Consider the following 24,372-nt stretch of genomic DNA (forward strand, 5'->3'; position numbering starts at 1 on the left):
GAAATATTAACACAAACACCAACATTATTTAAACTCTGTCACTTGACATGTTTACTTAAACACCTTTGTCAGGTGACACCACCTATCGGCGACACCAGGAACTGCTTGAACAAGTGACATTGAATATGATGAATTACAGAAACGGATGCATTGAAGGATTTGGTTTCTGAACAAATTAATGATGTTAATTAAACAAATTAAATGAACTATGCAAAATGCAAACAAATTAAAATGACTCTAGATAAGGCTGAAGTAGCCTGACACATGATAAACGACATAATATTACTGATTGGAAGGTCGCTTTTCTTTTGCAACAGTATTGCCTTCTCGGTTATATATATATAAAAAAAAAGGTATGTGTTAGTCTCCCTGCATACCTTCCACAACCACAAACTAGGCCTAAATTGGTATTAGTACAAGCCAATTTGACAAAACAAAAAATATATATCGAACTACATATGTCTAATACTACGGGAACACCCAGAAAGTTTATTTACATAACGTAACACATATTATCATTCAAATCATATCAGCGGTGCAGACGATAACTATATATTTACAGAGACATCTAGCAGATGTCATGGAACCATTACAAACAACGTTCTAGACAGCTTCCCCTCTAGTTCAAGTAGACTCGTCAATAATTTTAAAATAGTCAACTTCTCTTTCTCTGAGAATGTTCCGTTGGCAAAACGACGCTTTAAAAGTCGAACACGCTAAAAATGGGCGTGTTTAAAAAAAATAACACCTCTTTGTATTCGGATTTCTCTCATAGACATGCTAAAAATTTTATGATTTTTAAGGGATTGTCTTCGTAGGAACTGTGTCTCGGTAGTGATAGTGTATGCAACTTCCTATAACAACACTAGGAAATTCAACTAGCAATACATCTAAGCAAAATCTGAATCTCATAGGTTTTCTATCCTTATTCCGATGGTTATATTGACTTCAAAAATCTTCTACAACGTGGGAGGCCAACGCTCCGTTAAGCACGCATGCTTTCTTTAAGTTTTTTTTTTTCTGGGAAGCTTTCTCTGCCTCTATCCATGCAAACTAGCATATCAAAATATAAAATTCGCTATCTTCTTAGACGTTAATATTAATTAATATCAAATTCTCATTGCTTCTCGCTTAAGTCCTGCCCTGTTGTTCATTACTATTCATTTACATAACACCATAAACCATAAATATACATAGAAATATTAATAGAAGTTATATGCTCCCGCTGGTAATTATTTAAATCTCAAAATTCTTTATACGCAAATTCCTAATTAAATTGAAATATTACGCATAATTTCACGAACAATTTAAATATGCAAATCATCTTACAACACAGATCATGTGACGTTCACAGACTCTAGGATAAGCAAACTGATCTGAAAGAACTCCAATATTACATACCATCAGCAAACTATTTTCTAGTAATAAAGTAGACCTGCTCATCAAAACACAGTTTATTCATATTAACCCCTTACTGTAAATCGTTAATTATGGCACCCTAGTTGTTGATAAATATTTTCCGCCGGGGCAGTTCAGACACTTTACTTTTAAATTCTGTCCACCATCAACCTAAGCTCTTTTTTTTTTAAAAAAAAAAAAAAAAAAAAAAAGAAGTATTCTTTCAAATGTTCGAACGGTAAAATATATTCGTTCTCCATCTTTATAAAAATAACACCAATCAAAATAAAATAGACTACCGGTATCATTGTACTCCTAGTTCACTCACTGAATGTATTGATTTGAAGCTGTCAAAATCTACGACAAAATCTTCCAGGTGCTTGCAATCAGTACACGTGGTTTCTCTAAAGCTGTCCTCATCTTCAAAAAAACAGCAAGTGGCACTACAAACTTATCTGTTTCTCTGTATGTCTGTGACTGTCGGTCACTGACATACATAGTTCACGCTCGATTGTTTCATTCTGAGAAATTCATTTACAAGAAAGAAACATCTTTTTCCGAAAAAAAAAATACATATATTGTAGTTACTCATCCGAAATGTAACGCGAAAAAAGTAACGCAAACTAGGGATGTTACTTAAAAATTTGTAACGCGTTACCGTTACAGTTACTTTGGAAGAAATGTAACGCGTTACTAGGAAACGTTACTTAACAAGTAACGCGTTACTTGCGTTACGTTACTTCCCAACACTGCATGATAGCAGAGTTTAACCTGCTATAGATGTATGTAAAATATTATGCTAGGCGGGCTTTCGGTTCTCGTGTCATGGGCTATCAAATGTGGGATGTACTGTCAATGGAATTTTCGCAGAGCAATTATAATGAAGATTTACTTCGAAAAATCAAAAAGATCCCTCTTTTTTAGCATTTGATAATCATAAAGTTAGAACATCAAAACAAGTTTGAGGGAAGGGAGGGGGGTAAAAGCAATAAAATCAAACGATTAAGACTCCGTTCTGGACATCAGGAGCTCCCAAATTATAAGACTAGGCTATATCCTTCGATATGGCCGTCATATTGTTTGAAGCCACTACAAACCGAAGCGAATAATTTCTTATATAAATCTGACAATGTTGATACTCACCAACTTTGTCTTTAGACTACTGAGTTTTACAAATTAATTAACACGTTTTAAAAACATGTTCCATAACTCACTTCCCTATTTATAAATATTTAAGAAAAACAGAAAATTGGAGATGCTGGGTATCGATCCCAGTACCTCTCGCATGCTAAGCGAGCGCTCTACCATCTGAGCTACATCCCCTTATGAACATGGTGTATCATATCCATTTACATATACAAGAGCCAAGATGTTATGCAAGTTGATCAGAAAGAACCACGCCCTTCTGCTCTCAGGTAAAATTTGTTCTACTTAATTGACCTGAAACAAATCAGTACGTAACACCTTTCGTAAATCCATACATTCTTCGCTCCGCAACGTTCTCAGCGCCAACTGTTATCTCTATTAAAAAAAAAAAAAAATCCGAGACAAGTTTGGGAAGATATCTTGGCCATATTGATTTAGATTTTCATGTCATTTGTCAACAGTGAAGTTAACATAGGACGTGATTGACAGTTTTAAAAGTGGGATCTGAATCAGTGTTGTGTGTGTGATGTTCTCCGACCGACAATCAACACGAAATCTCTTACACCAAACGTACGTGCACTAGTAGTGATGCCAACCCATGGGAAATATCCCATATTGTGGGAATTTTACGATTATTTCTCGATAAAAGACAAAGGGAATTTTTGTAAACGGATAAATTTGTAGAATTTTTCATATATCTATGTGCGGGAGGCGTTGAAATTAATGCTTACTGCAATGACGGATCTAGCCTGGGGCCAAGGAGCCTAGGTCTTCAGTGTATATATATATATATATATATATATATATATATATATATATATATATTTCAAAGTTTATAGTAGACTCATGATATACCTATCGTAGTCTGGCTTCTGACTGACCTCTCTCCCAGTTTTTACCTTCTAGATCCGCCCCTGGCTAATTGTCAAATATTATTACTATAAAATGTATGTTAGGGTTAAAGTGACTTATGTAGTGACATATATTTCAAAAAACAAATGACTCGGAATGTAAATTGTACGTTTGTATTTTAAAAAAAATAAAATAAGAGAGAAATGAAAGAAAGAATTAACGGAAGAAAATAAAACGACAAATGCCCAACTTCGTTACATACGAAATGACTGAAGAATGAAGTTTATCTAGTTCAATTACGTTCAATGGATGATTATGGGCACAAAAGCATGATGGAAACACTAAACTCACAACAAAATTACTCACTACTTAAGCTCATTATTTATGTTTATCAGCAGTTTCAATTGTCTGTATCAATTAAGGAAAATTCTTGTTCATAAACTATTTGATAACCGCAGACGATCGGAATTTTTGGATAAGTCACTCATGTATTGAAGAGAATGGCTGATACACACTTATTTCACTGTTCCTGTTTCCTTTGTTACTAGTATAGCGTGGGAAATTCAGGAGTAAAATGGGAATTTCTGCCTCTCGAGAGGGGATTTTATAACATTTCAGATTGGCATCACTGTGTGTTAGTCATGAGACTAACAATGATGACTATGATACGGTATCTCAGCCATAATCTGAGGTAGGTCTGGCATCTTAGCTTCTCCCTGGTTTCCAGTGTCTTCTCAGATCATAGGTTGGACTCAATGGGGTTGTGATCATATCGTGGGATTCAGTGCCTTGTGGTGACGACACGTCTCCATGAACTAAAATGGCGGATATAACATATATTTAACGCTCCGGCGCCCACAATGGATATAAAGCTAAACTTCTACTCGCCCCATCAGTAGGTATAACTGGAGAGAGGTCTTAGTCTATCATAGTAATGGACTATCCTACCTTAGCAATATATGGCCTACACAGTTGGACCTTGATAACTCGAATTCCTTAAAAACTAGAATTTTTCTTCACTCCATTGAACTCTCCATAACACTCAATGTTAAAATAACCCCTGTAAGTCGAAAGTTTATAAATTACAACCTCGGTAAGTCGAATTTTAAGGGTTTCATAATCATATTTAAAAACCTCGGTAACTCGAACATTCGTATCTGCAAACCTCTACAAATCCAAGTTTACATCTATGCTTATAAGTCGAATTTTTCTTGATGTGACCTCGATAACTCGAAGCTATAGTTCTATGCTTTTACATAATTGTCCTTGTTCTTAATGTGTACTGTAATTGTGTTTTGCTCATATCTGGACATGTAAGACCCCCTCCAAAACAATACATGTACTGTATTTTATTTTTACTAATGATCTTTCTTTTTTATAATTTAAGGGACATTCATATCTTCGAGTTCTAGAGGTTGAACGAATAAAATTTCAAATTATAGAGGTTAAACACATATTCATTTTTAATGGGGAGCGTGGAACCTCAGTATCTTGAATTTTTGTTGTGGCCACCTTGATCACTCGAAAAGCTGGATAGAGAGTTAAAGATACCCGATTTCATGAGGTCAGTGCAAATGAGCTCACAACTCGCTTTCACTCGACCTCTACCTCAAAAAGTGAGCGTGAGATCGACTGAGCGTGATGTTACATCAACATCTACAGCAGCGTTTCCCAACCTTTTTCAACTTGCGGCACACTACAGGTATAACTTGAATTCTCGCGGCACACCCATATATATATATATATATATATATATATATATATATATATATATATATATATATATATATATATATATAATTACTATTATTATTTGTAAATATAAAATACCGTGGTATTTTAATGTGATTACTGATCTCCTTCTTACAGAGAAGAAAGATTACTGATTTTCCCCCGTGCTAAATCATTATACTTATTTTTCATTCTAATTTTAAAATAGAAAACAATAGCAATGAAATATAGGACTCGGGTTTTTAAAAATCAACTTTCTCTTTCGAAAACTGTATCTAACCTCTAACTAAAAGGGAAGATCACTAAATAACGAACAAATAAACAAATCTCCTATACTTTTAAAACACAATTGTAGGTAATTTGTATGCATGTTTGCTTTGTTGAATTTATTGAATGATATGTTAAAATTTCAAGTTACAAAATAGTCTGCAACAATAAAGAAGCAACAATGGTCATGACAATGATAAATACGTTTTCAAACATTAAAAATGTACAGAAAAGTAACACAGTATGAAACTTAAAATTGTAGATTTATAGTAGATGTTCATAGTAATGTGAAATACAAATATACATTTTCCCCTATGTCTTGCAATTTGGTTCGTATAGAATTAATAATTTGTTTCGATTTTCTCGCGGCACACCAGCGGCCCATTCGCGGCACACCAGTGTGCCGCGGCACACCGGTTGGGAAACGCTGATCTACAGTCTTGTCAAAAAATTTTGGTACCGGTCTGTCTTTAAAATGATGTTTTCTCGAAAATGTAGGACGTTTTATAATTTAGTACATTGCGTTCAAACATGAAGATGTTAAACAGCCTATCAAAATTAATATTTGTTTAGCTTCTTTCTATCTATGCCTAGGAGTGCAAGCTTTCAAAAGAGATGTGAGTAGCTATTACTTTCTTGAACAAGAATATACATGCGTATATTAGAACTTATTTTATGGATAATAGATTGATTACAGAAAGCATTTTTTCTACAATATTTTTGCTTACTGTCCTGCTTTCTAATATCGTGAATCAGATTAGATAAGAAAAATAATATTGTAAGCATTCCCATCTTTCATTGCGAGCACATGTTATATCAATAAAACACTTGTTACTGTTTGTAGTCATCAATACAAGCAGACGATACACATGTAATAAACAGGAAGACACGAAGCTAACACGACGGAACCCGAGAAGGAACGAATCACGCAGAAATCACCTATAAAAGAAGCGCAGGAGACGTCCAAATTGTCAGCTAACTACTGATCGCATTTAGTACACGTCGTCCTGGCTTCAGTTCAAGCTGGGAGAGCATAGTAAACTTTTAATTGTACAATTAGATATTCATTTTCATTTATCATTCGTCTAAATTAGCCTAAAGTGTATAAGCACTGACGTCAAACTTTAAAAAAAAATCATTGTAGTAATATGCGACACCTGACCGAAATTTTATGCCCCTGGGGTCCTGGTCCATGGCCATAGTTTCTACCCAGGGATGCATAGGAACACCCTAAGGGTTTGAGCCTAGATATCCTTGCCAAATGAAGAGCCATTGACCCCAATGACGTCATACCACGTAAGCAGGTCACGTGACATCCCTCAATCAAGCAGAGAAAAGATAGATCAGACTCCATTACTACTCCCTCCCATTTTCTTTCACCGGTACTTATACAAGTTTTCTACCATTTCCGGTCACAATAAAACCCGAGATATAACATATCCGTGCGGCACCGGTCCTGAATAAATATCAGAAAACTGACTCTTGCTATGAATCATTTTTTTTTTTTTTACAATTATGACAATCAGTGTTGAAACAGGAAATTGTGATTTTTATCTCTTCCGGTTTGAATAGAGGAATACTGGTTCAGATTAAACTTATTCTTAAGAAGCTGAATGAATACCAAGAAGTTACTTCTCGTATTTCTTGCCGAAAGTTGCTCTATTGAAATCGTAAGTTTCAGTGGATTTAGTAGAGAAAGAAGGTGGCAGACAGAATATATTATTGAGACGTTGAATTATTTGCAGAAAACTACTTCTCGCTATCTATTACCGCTTTTCTCTCTCTACGTCGATCAATGTTAAAACCGGAAATCGTCTAGTTTTACGATTTCCAATATAAATAGGTTTAAGGGAGAAGAAAAGATTAACTCTATTCTTGGGTCGTTGACTCGATTTTTTTTTAAATAGTAATAAGTTTCACACTTTCTCTAATCATTTTCGATCTAATACCTTGGAAAACAAACGTAAAAATTAAAAAAAAAAGAACTTTTTGCAATCAGGGCTATGCGATATCTAGATATCGAAAATCGACATCGACAGAATATTGAAATAGAAAAATATCAAAATATCGATATAACTACGAGTAGAAGTTTTCGACATCAGTACTTCGGTATTTGAAAATGAACAATCGATCGATATCTTGAAACATCTAAAGCTGTACTTGCAATTACACACCCTACTTAAAATTTTGATCATCAAAGAAATGATAATGTATAATCCACCGTCGTACACAGATCAAGCACTGAATCACATATCCTTTTAGGACAAGCGTGATTTGTGTATCCTATATCATAAGACGACGTTACTTTGCACCAAAATTGAGGAACTTTAAAGGAGACCGCATGTAACTTACAAACGTAATGATTTAGAACACTGTATTTTAAACATATAATAGCGAGATATATATAAGGAAAATATTTGTGCAAGTGCATAAACATTCAGTATGACAATAGTTATTGAAATATAAACTGTGGTTTGCACAACATGTTCAACATACGAACATAATGTTTCTGTGCAATGTTTTCCCTTCAGCATTTATACATTTCACTTCCTACACAAAATTGCATGCAGTCTATAAATATTGATATTAGAATGATAGTTCCAGTATCAGTACTTAGTATGAATTATCGACATTTGTAAAGAAAATTATGTATTTTCTGGTACCGGTACAGGAACCGCATTCTGATAGTTTAACATATACTCCACAAAAATGCCAACTCAGGAACGAAAAAGAATCCCCGTGAACTGATTTCCGTTTTTTGCTCTTTATATCCGAGAATATCATTCCAAACGTAATCAGTGGAATATTTACGGGGTTTAGAACTTCCAGGCTGAAGCCCACCCAAATTGCATTATTTCTTCCTTTTCTTTTTTCTAATCTAATGTTAGTCATTCCTATGCGTATAAGCTTCAAGCCCCCTCCAAAAAAGAGTCTAGTGCTTTCTTAAAAACTAAGCTTTTCTGAGTGAAGCCTCTCTCAAACTAATTATCTGGATCCACCACTGTTCGTAATTTATTTTCCAACAAGAAATTCATTCCGCCATCTACCTAAATAGGAAATCTATCTACAGTTAGAAGGCAGGAGGTACCAGCAGTAGTAATTTCCTATTTAAGGGGTTACTTTGGACCGCTGCAAAGTAACCCCGATTAGAGGCTGAAGGCGACTTCTCGCAGTTTTATCTTTTTTTATGACTTTAAAACGTTTCACACTTCAATTTCAACTTTTGTTTCAAATTCCCATTGTATTCTACGAAACAGACTTAACTTTGACAGAAATTCTTGTAGGTGATATCTTTCAAATTTTCCGGCCGTTTCACTGACTACTTTCCATACCTATACAACAACAAACCCTCTGTGTAATTAGCACCGGCACAAATATATCTTCAACACTAGGGGGGATGGGTAAGACCGTTCCCATATTTTTTTTTTTTTAAGCGATGTTCAAAATATTTATGATGTTGAAAAACAATGCTGTTAGAGGATCAGGGGAGCAGAGTTATCTTCAACATTGGGAGGCGGGCAGATTTGAGGCTTATTCTGGAGGAACATAAATTTCATCTCACTTTCTTTTGTGGCAATCGGACACAAATCATCACATTCCCCCCCCCCAAAAAAAACACTTTTGAAATCAGATTATTGGGAGTATAGTTCCCCTCAGTTCCAAGATTGGAGGGGACATGTCCCCCTCATTCTCCCCAGAAATTGCGCCAGTGCTAATATGTGAAGTTTCTGAATGTCCCTTTTGGTTTATGAAATTCCTAAGTGCGTTTAAAAAGTTTTTTCGAAGGGGGATGGGGTTAAATAGCAGTGTTTTGGATGTATACTATTCTTGTTCTCATCAATTAAACTGAATTTGCATACATTTATAAAATTTTAGTTTCGCTTCTAATTTCGTTGGAAAATAAAAAATTCCTTCTTGTATAGGTACTTTTCCAAATTTTACTCTTTAATCCATCTCTTATGACACTGGTGGTGCTTGGATTGAAAAGTATCGTTCTCTTCATTTCGTAGGCTACATGACACGTCCACTCTATTGCGCTGAAATTTGAAGACTCTCCCATCGGGAATCGAACCGGAATCTCGTGTTCCAAAGGCACACAAACTAGTTGCTGGACCAATGAGAAGAACAATGTATTCCTCATCTTCAGCTCCCTAAAGGGGCTATGGTTAAATCAAAAATCACCATTGTATAGCCTCTATAATAGTTAAACTAGGCTTCTTACAGTATTAAATCACAATTTAATAAGTTTTACTTCCGTAAGCAGAAATTTCGTACACATTAAATGGAGCAGACTAGACCATCACTCAAACCAGACACTTATGTACGGTGTCGAAACAATATCGGGATAAAAACCAAGGATCTTATAAAATAGAGGATCTGCCCTTACAACAAAATCTTGAAGCCATACGTCACAGTTTCACCACCCCTACTCTGCCCACTCCACTTAATAAGATTGCAATATTTTAAGCCAACAATCATGGCGGAAACAAAAGTAGCCAATCAGACGATGGCGAAAACGAGAGTAGCCAATCAGACTTGCCATGCTCGGTTGTTTTTTTGGCTTCATTAATTTAATAGGATAAAGATACATATCGCCAGATCGTCTATTTTATAAAATCCTTGATAAAAACAGACTCATAGCGCAGCTGAGAACGAAAATGACTTATTTCCTGGAAGATAAGATACACGATTAAAGAGAATAGTTAACAAGAGTCCACGGTACTTACTTAACACTCAAGATAGAAAACACTCAGACATCGTGGGTCCATGGTGTAATGCTTAGCACTCTGGACTTTGAATCCAGCGATCCGAGTTCAAATCTCGGTGGAACCTTGAATGTTATTTTCTTCTTACCGAAATTTGTATTCAGTTCTCACTGATGATACATTATTGTTTGTTAACAAAATCTTCTTCTTAAAGTAAGCTTATTCAATTTCATCATATAATAGAAATTTATGATTATTTTTAAAATAATGTATTTTCTGGGGTAAACAAGTATTCACATTCTTTCTATCGCAGAGAATATCATCGTTACGTGTATAACAGTACTAATAATAATTTTATGAGTGTGTGAAATGTTCAATAAGATGATATTTTGACGTATAACGGAATTTTCGCTACCACAAAATGTTCATTAATACAGCTGGTTTTATATTTATCAAGAGATCGGATGTTAGGCAAAATGCCTATTCTTTAATATTAAAGATATGATCAAAAATAACGTTTTAAAGTTTATATAGGGGTTTATAATTTCAATATAAGCCAATTTTATTTTGCCTATTTTGCCTATTTTGACCTTTATTGCCTATATAATTGCTTTAGTGCTTAATATTGCCTATTCTGTGCATTTTCTTCAAAATAAACCTTCAATGGGAAGATATATAATTTATATGACATAAATAACACACACATATATACGTATATTAAGTGTTGGTAAACACAAGCACGTGATACGTTACAATATATATATACAGGATGAACTTCAAAGATGTGCACATACTTCGAGAGGTGATTCGTGACATGAAAAGAAGACAAAAAGTCCTCTTGAACGTCCTTTTGATGTCACGAATCACCTCATGAAGTATTTGCATATCTTTCAGATTCACTCAGAATATATGGAATCAGGGCCGGATCAAGGATTGTCTGAGGGGGCTAACCAATAACTACCAATATAACCAATCACACTGAAACTCTTCAAAATGACATGTGACAAAGTTCTTTACCCCTGACAACACTGATGCATAGAACTGAGGAAAGTACTTTAAAGAGGGTCACAAGTGTTACGCAGGGAAAAAAATGTTCTTTTCTCCTCCTGGCTTCTGTTCTCTTCCCTATTTGACTTTTTTTTTTTTTTTTTTTTTTTTTTTTTTTTTTGCTTGGTGAATCCCTTTCCTTCAACCTTTTAAAAATCGACTTAAACTATTGCTTTTCCTGCTTCCTTTTAGGTCCTAAACGGAAACATGATAGCAGAAAGTTTCGGAAAGTATTGGTACTTTCACTGCTAGCTTCTCATTTTAGATAGTGTATATTTACAATGAAGGGGGTTGCACGTGCACCTTTGCACCCCCTAAATCAGGCCCTGTATGGAATGCATAACAAGCTTCGTTTTTTTATATATAGTAAAAGAAGATATTCTTTAATAAACAAATATATTTCTATATTCTTTGAACATTATCTATGACTTGGGTCTGTTTTTTTAATTGTATTGAGTATTTATCTTCATTATTTTGCGTTATATTTTAGTGCCTATTTTACTGCCAATTTTTTAAATTTTAAGTGCCTATTTGAATGCCTATTTTTCAGGTTTTTAGTGCCTAAACATCCGGTCTTTATTTATCATCAAAAAAGAGTCTTTGGGTGTTTAATACCTAAGGAAGTATCTTATTCCTTAATCCGTTTACATGCTAAATATTTGAAGTAATATCCCTAGGGCAATTATAAATAATTGGCATACTTTTCCTTATACAAATTAAATGCAATAAATTATGTTTACATTCTGTTAATATCCATGAAAAATAAACCAATATTACAAAATTAAAAGAAACCGCAGTCGGTAGGATTCGAACCTACGCTCCCAGAGGGAATCTGATTTCTAGTCAGACGCCTTAACCACTCGGCCACAACTGCTTACTTGGGTAGTTAATTGAAACATAAAGAAATTGTGGAATGTTAAATAAAAGATAGTTTTCTTCACGGAAAGCAACTTAGCGTGTGTAATAGAGGAAGGAGTTTGGATTTGACTCAGATTAAATTATAAAAATAGATAGCAATAATTCTGAATTACAAACTCATTTATATTACGTATACCGCATATATTCTAATTCTTTATTAGGACTTAATAATAATAATAATAATAATAATAATAATAATAATAATAATAATAATAATAGATTTCCGAACTCTGCTAAACATAAGTATCGGAAGTCTCATTAAATGGTGGAAGGCGCAGTGGCTCAGTAGTACAGCGTTCCCCTTCGCTGGTTGGGGTCCCTGGTTCGAACCCAGCTCGCGCCGTGTGGACTTTGTGGTGGACAAACACCGTGCTTGTGGGTTTTCTCGGGGTTTTCTTGTTCCCTCCCACTTTCTTCATTTCTCATTATCACCGTCTCCTTTAGCCTAACCGGTATAACCATGTAACGTTAAACTTAAAGATTTCATTTCATTTTTTCTCATTAAACGGTTCTCTACGTCCGTGTGTCTGTTTGCTGACAGTTTTCAGAGCAAAAAATATTAAGAAATACCGATAAGTTTTTTTTTTTTTTTTTTTGTTTTTTTCAATTGATTCATCGTGCCAAGAATAGCTTCCATCCTCTGTGCTAAACTTTCATTCAAATCGAAAGCGAATAATCTGTAAGGAATCAACTGTTCACCGTATTTTAAAACAAGCAAAGTGGGTAGCCTATATTCCCAGGTTGCTTCATGCATTCAATGAGGGCGATCTGGATAATCGCCTCCAACTTTGTGAATGGATTTGAGATAATCAACAGTTGACTGATTTCATTATTTGGTCTAATGAGGCGACTTTGAAATTGAAATGGAACTATCAATCGCCACAATGTGTGTACTGGGCAAGAGATAATTTCTATGTTATGGAAGAACGTGCTCTTGATCTTCCTGGGTTATCAGTGTGGTGAGGTATGTTTGTCAGAGGAACTTGTCGGACCATTCTTTTTTAAACGAACAGTGACATGTGTAGAGTACTTTAAGATGTTAGAGATAAAAGACTGTGTACCCAAATGGAGATTATTTGAACAAGACGACGCACCGCCTTACTTCTATCGGGAGGTGCGGCAATTCCTGGGTGAAATATTTATTGAAAGGTGGATAGGCTGACAAGGAAGTCCTGAGTATCCACACACATCTCCCGATCTAACGCCATTAGACTTAGGGGAACGCTAAAGACCATTGTCTACGCCGCAAAACCAGCTATGCTGAATGTCATGAGAGAAGAAGCGATTGGGACTGCTTGTGAATCGATTCCATTGGAAACCATATCACTACAGCCCGGGTTTATATGCAAAATGTATATTTATAGTAACATGCACAAACGTATGAAAAATATTTTCTACTTTCCGACGGAGTTGTAAGGATTCGTTTGAGATGCATGCATATGATAGCGCATATAAGTGCATATTTTGAGTGAATTTCGATGTGGATGCATATTTCGTAAACTTTGCAGGATACTGCATATTTCTGAGTTTTATTGCTGCATACTAGCATATTTCAGAGTATATCACAAGAAAGTAGGTTGCATTTAAAGTGAACTGAATCACTTTGTGAACGCAAATGTAGAATAAAATTTATACAGAATAATATAATAAATGTTATATCCTAAATTAGTCCATCTGACTTGTCTCGCAAACGGTCTCCATCGCACACCAGAAAGAATCAGGAGCCAATATCCGGAAGTAAATTGTACTAATTAGAAATGAAGTTTACCGCCAATATTACAGCCAAAACACAGTTAGATATTCTATCTCGCGGTGGCAGTTGAAACTTTCTGTTTACAGTTCATAGGATGGTATGAATAAAATGGAGCCTAGACTCTGCTCACTTGAGATGAGCATGCTCTATTCGTGAGCAAACTCTAAAAATTTCGTATGAATAAAAACTATCACTAGTCTTGAGAGCTTACTCTTGCAGAAGCCGAGCATGCTCATAGAGGTTGCTCCACTCCGCGCTGGAACGACGAAGCAAGCAGTGTTTCAGGTGTCGTGGTAAGAACAGCGGTAAAAATGAGTGATATGGGGGGAAGATGAGTTTGAGAAAAAGGATGAATCTTTGCCAGCGTTTGTGCACATTATAAAACAGTATCCCATCATATTTAGTAAATCCATGTTGCCGGATGCATGAGCAGAGAAAGCGTTTGCATTTTCCACCATCAGAAAAAAAAAAATGAAGAATCATTCAATATTTCTATAACTGAAACGCAGTTGAACAAGAAATTTAATAACATGAAAACCAGGCTTAAAAGAAAAATTGACCTGAGGAGAACAGGAAATAAGCCTATAAAATTGAATGAGTGGGAGAAAAAAAAACTAATGGAACTAATGGACGGTGATACCAATCCCGTTATTAATAAGACTGAAGGTAAGCATAATTTAGTATAATGTCATATATGCTATTTTTGTTTAAAATATATGTATAATCATTCACAATAGAGTCCCGGTAGTTCTTATCTGGGGTCCATGAACCCATAGAGGCCACGGATGCATTTGAAGCGGCTTCGTGCGAATAAGTGAAATGAATTATAAATTAAATTATAAATGAAGAATAAAAATGGTTCAACACAAACTAGCACAAAAAAGTTAATTATACAAAAATGAGACGTGGGCCCATTTCAGTAAAATGTCTACTATTAGGACCCCCAGGGAAGCTCCTTGCCGTTGGACGGGGAGCTCATTGTAATACATTTTGTTACTGCATATATGAAATGAACTTGAAATAATAGGGGGCCGAACAACATAATTGAATTGATTATGTGCACAAAAGACATCAGTCCATAATAATTAACAATGCGATGCCTTCCAAGTTTTATTACAGATAATCTCATAATGACGGTCTTCAATTATGTTTCATCGACGAAAATCATCTAAGCATTTGAATCCACAGAAGATGGATAACAACTTTATCTGTATTACAACTAATAGTGAACTATGAAACATAACAGATTTCAATAAGAGCTCCTTGTGGCTCAAATGTCAGAGCTTTATTTCTGGTAAGAGTTCATGTGATTCTGATTCCACGTTAAGCCGTAGAGTCTCTTCTCATATGACGTTAATGTTGAAAAGGAAAATAACAGTGAAACCTACATAATTTAACTAGGTAGATAATTTTACTTTTTGCAGCTATAAAAAGTATTTCCTCCGGGCCAGATTTGAACCAGCGACCTATGGATTACTGTTTTCTATCAATCACCTACAGTCCACCGCTCTACCAACTGAGCTACCAGAGGAAGTTGCTGTTTGCTTTGTATGATTTCTACTTTCTAAAAGCATAAAGGAGTGGTACTTGCTTATCTTTCCTCCTACGGGCTTTATCGTTGCACGGCTCCTGTTTCCCATCCAGTGTGACCACCGCTAGTGCTTTTGTACTAGATCTAGTACCTTTTATAATATTTTAGTGTTCTAATACGTTCCCCAACAAACCTAGAACTTTTCTCATCCTCTTCTTTGCTTATAAATACATTCGGGAGAGAAAAAGATATCTCATGAAAATTTAGCAATGTACGAAATATTTAATATTCCTGGTAACTTTTTCTGCTTTTTCTGCAACTGTGCTATTTACAGGAGCGGAAGGAGGACATAGGTGCCATCCGGTAGCCTCGTCCAACTAATAAATACCACAGTAAACAATATTACATATTTGGCGGTCCGTGTAAACAGTAGGCTATTAAGAAATTAAAATTCCATTTTCTCAATAAGCCCATTTTATGATATTTCTTGTTTTCACCCGACATCCTGTATATTTGTCATACTTGTGTTACTTTAGTGGTTTTACAGTGAGTTCTAACACGAAAATTAAGTAGGGATTCCGCCAGGATTATGTTTCAGGGTGTAAAGTCATAATTGGGAAGGTGTAAGTGATTTGCACAGTTTATATCGAAGTTTGACTTTAAAAAATTAAATTTGGGGTACTTTCAAAAATGTGGGAGTCACTCTCCCCGCCCACAGGGGAGAGGAAGCTGTCGGAAACGTTCTAATAAGATATTAATATCGTAACATGTCATAAATAAGGTGAAACGGGAGCAGATAAAATTTTAGTACTTTTTGCACAGATCTATTAAATGTTTCTTTATAGGTTGTACGAAATATTTTCACTGGGTTGTCACACTGTTCCCATCTTTAGAGCGAGAGTATTTAGCACTAAAACGGGATCATTACTGCAGTGGATTATACCAGTAGCCTACGCAAAAGTGTTGAGAGATTAAAACAACCTGTTGAGCAAGATATTGTGTTAAAATAAATATTAAGTTGAGATATTATATATATACCGGTACATGTGTATTTTTAAATATCAATATATTTCTATCGACAATTTTACTGATCGATATTTACATTTACTTATAAAAGCTTCGTTCGAATTTGGTTCTTGAGAAGAAGATATCTCAGTTATATATTTTATTTTATTTTATTTTGAGTTTATCATCCGTTTCAGCACCAGAGCTTTATGCGACGTGGATCCGAACCACGTGGATGTGCGCCGGGAATCGAACGGTGGACGAAAAGTGCGGCGAATTAAATGAAGGTGTGGTGAAGGAATTTAGGTAGTTAGGATAATATAATAAAATAATTTAAATAATAATAATAATAAAATTAAAAGTATGTAAAAAATAAGAACATCATAAATTCACTGAAATATCTTTTTTATCTCTAGTAGCTCACTATTCTTAACGCTCGTACTCTTTATAATTAGTGTTGAGGCTAAAATTTCCTTTCGGTGCACAAGCTGTCAATTTTACTTGTCCAATCAATCAATCAACCAATATATATTACTGGTTTGCTCTTTGGGAATCAATGTTAGAAGCGGACTGAACTCATCCAATCACGATCAAACTTGGCATGATAGTAGAAGAATAAAATATGTCAGTTTAACGTCCCACGATTATGTCCTACAAGCTAAGGGAGACGGATGATTAAAGCAAATAAATGGTGATGGAATAATTCGTGGAATGAGAAAGTGGGAGGAAACAGGAATACCCCGAGAAAACCCACGTATACGATGTTGTCCACCACAAACCTACTTTCCCGGGAATCAAACCAGGGACCCGACATACACCACAAGTAAGCACTTTTCCACTGAGCCATCATGTCCCGTAGCATGATAGCAAAGTTTAACCTGCTATACAAGTATGTAAAATATTATGCTATGCAGGCTTTCGGTTCTCGAGTCATGGGCTATCAAATGTGGGATGTACTCTCAGTGGAATTTTCCCAGAACAATTTGAATGAAGATTTACTTCGAAAAATCAATAAAGATTGCTCTTTTTTTCTTTTCGCAGTTGAGAATCTTCAAGTTAGAAACATCAAAACAAATTTGAGGAAAATAAAAACAAACAATAAAATCAGACGATTAAAACTCCGTTCTGGACATGAGGTCGTTCCAAATTATAAGACTAGGATATATCCTCCGATATGACCGTCATATTGTTCGCAGCCATTACAAACAGAAGCGAGTAATTTCTTATATAAATCTGACAATGTTGATACTCACCAACTTTGTCTTTAGACTACCAAAGACATCAGAGTTTTACAAATTAATTAACATGTTTAAAAAAAATGTTCCATAACTCAGTTCCCTATTTATAAATATTTAAGAAAAGTAGAAAATTGGAGATGCTGGGTATCGATCCCAGTACCTCCCGCATGCTAAGCGAGCGCTCTACCATCTGAGCTACATCCCCACATGAACATGTTGTATCATATCCATTTACATATAGAAGAGACAATATGTTAAACAAGTTGATCAAAAAGAACCACACCCTTCTGCTCTCAGGTGAAATTTGTTCTACTTAATTGACCTGAAACAAATCAGTACGTAACACCTTTCGTAAATCCATACATTCTTCGCTCCGCAACGTTCTCAGCGCCAAGTATTATCTTTTTAAAAAATTCCGGTGGTGCCCGACGCATGGGGCATTCCATTTCGGAAGTCGTTCAGGAATTCGGCTTCCCAAGGTCAACAGTGTCGAGAGTTTACCGAGAATGGGTGAATGAGGGTGTCACAGTCCACAACAGACACCATACCGGGCGTCCACAGGCCCTAAATGGCCGAGACAGGCGAAACCTGAGACGAGTGGTAATTCGAGATAGGGGAGTAAAAGTGTAACGAATCACGGCTGAATTCAACACTGGTCGAGATAGAGACGTTTCCCAGTGGGCAATCCGTCGGAACATGCGAGACGAGACCAGACGAGACTTTAGGCTGCCTCGTCTCGTCTCGTGCAAAGCATGTCTCGTCTCGAAAAAATGTGCTCGTCCCGTCTCGTGTCTCGTCTCGAGAGGTTCTGTCCCGTCTCGTCTCGTTTGTCTCGTTTTGTCTCGTAAAAAATATAGCAGCATACCATGGGAACGAAAGTAAAATGTAGCAGACTGCACCATGCTAATCAAGATACAACTAAGTTACAAGTATTACCCAGAACACACAAGACAAGAAATGTCACGGTAGCTACACCGTGAAGCCTTCACCTCTGGTGTATGTGGTAGTCGGTTCGATCTCGGTTAGTGCCATGTGAGCTTTGTGGTGGTCAAACGTCGAATGTGTGTGGGGGCCGCGGTAGGTCAGTGGTAGAGCGTTCACCTCTGGTGCTTGGGGTCTCGGGTTCGATCCCAGCCCCCGCCAAGTGAACTTTGTGGTGGACAAACACCGTGTGCGTGGGTCTTCTCGAAGTTCTCTCGTTTCCTCCAACTTTCTTCATTCCACCATTTCATTCATTACTCATCATCACCGTTTCCTTTAGCCTAACCGGCATAATCGTGGGACGTAAAACTCAAAGATTTCATTTCATTTCATTTCATTTTTCGTATATGTGTGTTTTCTCGAAGTTGTCTAGTATCCTACCACTTTCTTCATTCCACTAATTTTCCCATCAACATCCATTCGGGGTGGGCCAAAGTTGCCTAAAGGTCTTAAAAATAAATTCAAATAAGCTCACGAGGCAAGGAAAAATAGTTTACAAGATAATATATCTCTGCTGTTAGTCGTCTGAGGCTTCTCGACCCTGGCTTTTTTTTTTTTTAAACATTCTGAAACGTAATTTGTTTCACCAGTTTCAATACACGAATATACAGTAAATTGCTCATAGGTACGTCGAAGATGAAGACACTAATGTCAAATAATGTTTACATGACAAGCAAAGTTCGATGTAAAGGTGTCACCATCTCCGACACTATCGTATACTACACTGGTATGCAAAATTTTGCTTATTATTATTTCTTGATGAATTTTTATGTATTTTGACCCCCTGAAGACGAATCTGGCACTTATTTTTATGTAGTGTCAATATTTTCAATGATATAAGCATGTTTTATTTTTCTCCTATACTGATTTATGCAGAGTAATTTGCGTCCTTTTACTTCGATACTCGCTAGGTGGTATCGCATTTGTTATTAAAGATAATTGTTCGGAGTACGAAACAGAGAATATAGATTCTAAAGATACATAGCAGAATTGTAAATTGATAAATAGAGTTATTCAAGTGTGAAGCTGATTTTGGAGAAAACAAAATATAAGGAACATCAATGGGATGTGTGTGGGGATTTCAAAATTATTGGTTTTCTTCTTGGGTTGCAAAGTGGTTATACTAAATATTCCTGCTTTCTATGTCTGTGTGACAGTCGGACAACTAACCAGCATTATGATCAAACCACGTGGCCTGAAAGAACGGAGCTTATTCCAGGAACACATAATGTGATAAATGAAGCATTAGTGCCCAGGGAGAAGATTCTCATGCCAACATTACATATTAAGCTGGGATTGGCAAAACAATTTGTGAAAGCTCTGGGTCGCAATTCACCTGCCCTACAATGTATCAAACAAATGTTTCCAGCTTTATCAGAGGCAAAAGTTCTGGCTGGCATTTTCACAGGGCCTCAGATTCATGTCATGCTTAATAGTGCTCCAATTCAACAAAAAATGACGGAGTTGGAAAGAAACGCTTGGGGGGCCTTTCATAAATTGGTGACGGGATTTCTTGTGCATAACCGAAGTGAAGCGTTTGAACATCAAGTTAAGATACTCATTGATCAATATCGAGCATTGGGATGTCGAATGTCTTTAAAATTACATATGCTACATTCATACTTGAATTTCTTTAGGGAGAATTAAGGAGATGCTAGCGAAGAGCAGGGGAACGTTTCCATAAGGGCATTGAGGTAATGGAAAGCAGATACCAAGAAAGGTGGGACTGTGCAATGATGGGTGATTATATTTGGGGGTTAGTCCATGACGAATAAACGTTTCCCAGTTCCCACAAAAGAAAAAGAACCACTAACTTTCACTTTTGACTACGGAATTCCAGTATTTGATAAACACTTTCCTCCAACCTCAAGTACTTTTGTATATAATTTTTATAAGAAATGTAATATTCATATATTTTAGTATTTATGTATTGTTATGTAGATTTTTGTTACCCAGAAAGTTGATGTCCAAAATGTGTTATGTTTGTAATTCAATGTTCCTATAAGACACAATTGTATAATATATTACTGTTTGAGTAAAATCTAATATGCTTATAGCATTACAAATTTTGACATTACGGGAAAGTAACTGTCATACTCGTATTCAGCGGGTGCAAATCATTAAGAAACCAATGAAAAAATCAACAGAAGCACTACTACAATGTTTGTGTTATGCTTGTAGTTCAATGTTCTCGTAAGATACAATTGTATAATATATTACTGTTTTAATAAAATCTGATATGCTTATATTATCACAAATTTTGACATTACGGGAAAATAACTGCCATACTCGTGTTCAGCGGGTGCAAATCATTAAGAAACCGACGAAAGACCAACATAAGGACAACCTTGATCAAAATTTGTATACCAGTGCAGCCCACTTGCTTTATAGTGTCTGCATATATATATATATATATATATATATATATATATATATATATATATATATATATATATATATAAGGGCGAATCCAAGGGGTGGCTACGGGGCTATATCCCCCCCCTTTGACGCTCAGGTTTATACTGGATAAAATGGGCTTCAATTCTGCTTTACACTGGATAAAACGGCAAAATATGGTTTAGCCCCTCCCTTGATCATATCCTGGATCTGCCACTGTATATATATATATATATATATATATATATATATATATATATATATATATATATATATATATATAGAGAGAGAGAGAGAGAGAGAGAGAGAGAGAGAGAGAGAGAGAGAGAGAGAGATGGAAAGATATATAGATAAATAGAGAGATAGATATGTGTGTACACTTTGATTTCATATATTCCAGCCTTTAGGTTTCCATACCAATCCAAAAACTACTTTCCATTTTAGCATATTTAGATTTGTTGCAATTATTCTTTTTTTTTTAAAAAAAAAGCTCGGAACCAAATAATTTTATTGAGTAATGGAAAGTATTTGATTGAAATGTTATATGTTACTGCACAGTAAGCTCTACTTAAAGTGCCATAGTAATGGGAGCTGAAAGACGCATCGGACCAAAGAATGCTTGGGGCCAGTCTTCACCTCCATGGTACAAATCTGTTCCCATAACCGCGGGGTGTGTGCCACTATATGGTGGTTGCCCCGTTTGTGTAACAAACTCATGACAGTACACCCAGATTAGCTAGTGGTCTAAAAAAGTAGTTGATTTTTGGGTGGCCATTTTGGATTAAAGTTTCTTATATTGTCGTGATCTATTCGCAATCATACAACGTACATCTTCATACCAAGCCAAGCGGTCTGCGGCGATAGACCATCGGCTTGAAGGCCCCGGGTTGAGTCCCGGAAGGGCAGGGGCGGATCCAGGTGGGGGCGATCGGGGTAATCGCCCCCCCAGAAGAGAAAATTTTCTTATTTTATATATAAATAAAACTCATCCGAGAGCTCTTAAAAGTAGCTCCAAGTAGCAGTATTACGACCTACCGCCCCAGAAGTCGGTCCTGGATCCGCCCCTGCGGAAGGGTCATGTGTATGGATTTTAACAGCATTTGTTTTTTCGTATTGTGTCAGGGGGCGAAATTGTACGGGATAAAAGGATTTCAGTCTGAAAAAATTGGAGAGAATATCCTCCCCAGGATACTTTCATGGGAGTAAGAAATTAGTAAAAATATAGGATATACATGTTAAAGCAGGTTTAAAATTATGGGTATCCTATTTCTTTTCTGTTAATTATGTTCTTCAATGTTCGAATTTTGATGATTCTCATGATATTTTCTGCTTTCAACGGAGTTCCATGAATATTATACCAAATGTTCTTTACACTCTGTAAGAAACCATTTCTGAAGATAATTTAGGCCCTAATGAATATTATTCACTAGGAAAGGGAAATATTCCTCTCCTCTGAACATGGAAGCAGAGGGCAATTTCGCACACTGGTCAGATCAAACATTTCCGCGTAACAAAACGAAGGTCCCCCTGTAAAAGCTCTTCAACTAAAGTGTTATTGTTAGTATCATAAATTTGCTGAAAGCAAACAATTTGAAGGGTTCGTCGATAACATCTTTGCTTTTTTTGTCCTTCGACCGCCTACCAAACAAAGAGGTGAATTTTACAACATGACTGCTGTATAATAAGCGAGCGATTGGTAAAATGGTAAAAGTGTGCTTTTATGTGTATGTGTATGTGTATGTGTATGTGTGTGTGTGTGTGTGTGTGTGAGAGAGAGAGAGAGAGAGAAGACAAAATTTTAGTTGCAAGATGACATACTTCAATTGCCGTTTTCGGTTCATATAGCAAAAAGAATACCGCCAGCAGAGAATAAAGACAAGTGTAGTGTGTTCTGTTCTCTTCCGCCATCCCAGGCAAAACTTTCAACTACAGCCTGTAATGAATATAGACCTTATCCAGTTTTCAAATTGAATAGATGGTCGTGGTAGTTCGGTTTCTTGACCTTGTAAAAATCTTCCCTGTCTTTGATTTTGTTTGTCATCATTCCAGCCAGAAATGAAAAAAATGAGAATTCCTCAGTTTACAACAAGGGGAACTGGGGACAAGACATTAAGGATGATATTCGTGGAAGCTCATGTATCACGATTGTTTCATTCAATAGACAGAGGACACTTTTGTATGAAGGCTTTCAACATGTTTTCACACAAACATGTCTTCTTCTTTTGCAATCTATATGACTACTGGCAATTTCAATCTTGGCCATTTCCGCCAGCGTTTTCATTTTCGGGACACGAGACGAGACGAGACATTTCAAGAGACGTCCCGTCTCGTGTCTCGTCTCGTTTTCGAGACGGGACAAGCAGTCATTCTCGTCTCGTGTATCGTCTAAAAGGTTATGTCTCGTCTCGTTTACGAGACGAGACGAGACGAGACACGAGAAATGTCTCGTCTCGGGACAACACTAAGGCCCTGGAACACGTCCGGAGGCAGTTGGCACCACACATCCTGCAGAACGGCAGCCAATTGGGTCCTGTTCGTGAGTTGAGGATTCAATGCCCTGAGCCTGACCTCGAGGGCATCCCAGATATGTTCAATGAGGTTCATATCCGGACTGCGAGGTGGCCAATTCAGTCGTTGGATCTCACCTGAATGCTCGTCGAACCAGGCACGGACGATATTGGCGCGATGTGGGGCTGCGTTGTCATCTTGATACACAGCAATGTCGTCAGGGTGTTGAAACATGACGAAAGGGTGGAGATGGTCTCCAAGCAGCTGACGATACCGCTGACCAGTCAATGTGGCATCCAGAACGACCAGGGGGCCCATTCCATGCCACGAAAATCACCCCACACCATGACAGATAGGCCACCGGCCTGGACTGTGCCCACTTGGCACGCTGGATCCATCGCTTCGTGCGGTGTGCGCCACACACGGTGCCTCCCATCTGCATGGAACAGTTGAAAACGTGATTTGTCAGACCAGATCACGTTACGCCACTGATGCAGTGTCCATCCGTGGTGATTGTTGGCAAATGCACGCCGAATTGTCCGATGACGCCGGGTTAGCAGTAGCACACGTGTGGGGCGACGGCTCCCATACCCGAGAAGACGCATGTTCCGACGGATTGTCCACTGCGAGACGTCTCTATCTCGGCCAGTGTTGAATTCAGCCGTGATTCGTTACACATTTACTCCCCTATCTCGAATTACCACTCGTCTCAGGTTTCACCTGTCTCGGTCATTTAGGGCCTGTGGACGCCCGGTATGGTGTCTGTTGTGGACTGTGACACCCTCATTCACCCATTCTCGGTAAACTCTCGACACTGTTGACCTTGGGAAGCCGAATTCCTGAACCACTTCCGAAATGGAATGCCCCATGCGTCGGGCACCAACAACCATGCCC

The 24,372-nt window shown here is 36.8% G+C and overlaps 1 protein-coding gene and 5 non-coding genes across 6 annotated transcripts in view; 1 reads left to right on the top strand and 5 right to left on the bottom strand.

The window, feature by feature from the left end:
• Nucleotides 1-24,372, bottom strand: part of LOC145668951 (calcitonin gene-related peptide type 1 receptor-like) — a 201,309-nt gene that overhangs the window by 104,319 nt on the left and 72,618 nt on the right. The window lies entirely within an intron of this gene.
• On the bottom strand, nucleotides 2,649-2,721 carry TRNAA-AGC (transfer RNA alanine (anticodon AGC)). The gene has a single exon. It is a non-coding gene; the product is annotated as a tRNA-Ala (tRNA).
• TRNAQ-UUG (transfer RNA glutamine (anticodon UUG)) lies at nucleotides 10,156-10,227 on the top strand. The gene has a single exon. It is a non-coding gene; the product is annotated as a tRNA-Gln (tRNA).
• On the bottom strand, nucleotides 11,940-12,021 carry TRNAS-AGA (transfer RNA serine (anticodon AGA)). The gene has a single exon. It is a non-coding gene; the product is annotated as a tRNA-Ser (tRNA).
• TRNAY-GUA (transfer RNA tyrosine (anticodon GUA)) lies at nucleotides 15,257-15,349 on the bottom strand. The gene is made up of 2 exons: nucleotides 15,313-15,349; nucleotides 15,257-15,292 (listed from the first exon to the last, which is right to left on the bottom strand). It is a non-coding gene; the product is annotated as a tRNA-Tyr (tRNA).
• On the bottom strand, nucleotides 17,725-17,797 carry TRNAA-AGC (transfer RNA alanine (anticodon AGC)). Its single transcript has one exon. It is a non-coding gene; the product is annotated as a tRNA-Ala (tRNA).

Source organism: Thermobia domestica, chromosome 13 (assembly GCF_964235325.1).
Source record: "Thermobia domestica chromosome 13, izTheDome1.hap1.1, whole genome shotgun sequence".
Taxonomy (NCBI): Eukaryota; Metazoa; Arthropoda; class Insecta; order Zygentoma; family Lepismatidae; genus Thermobia; species Thermobia domestica.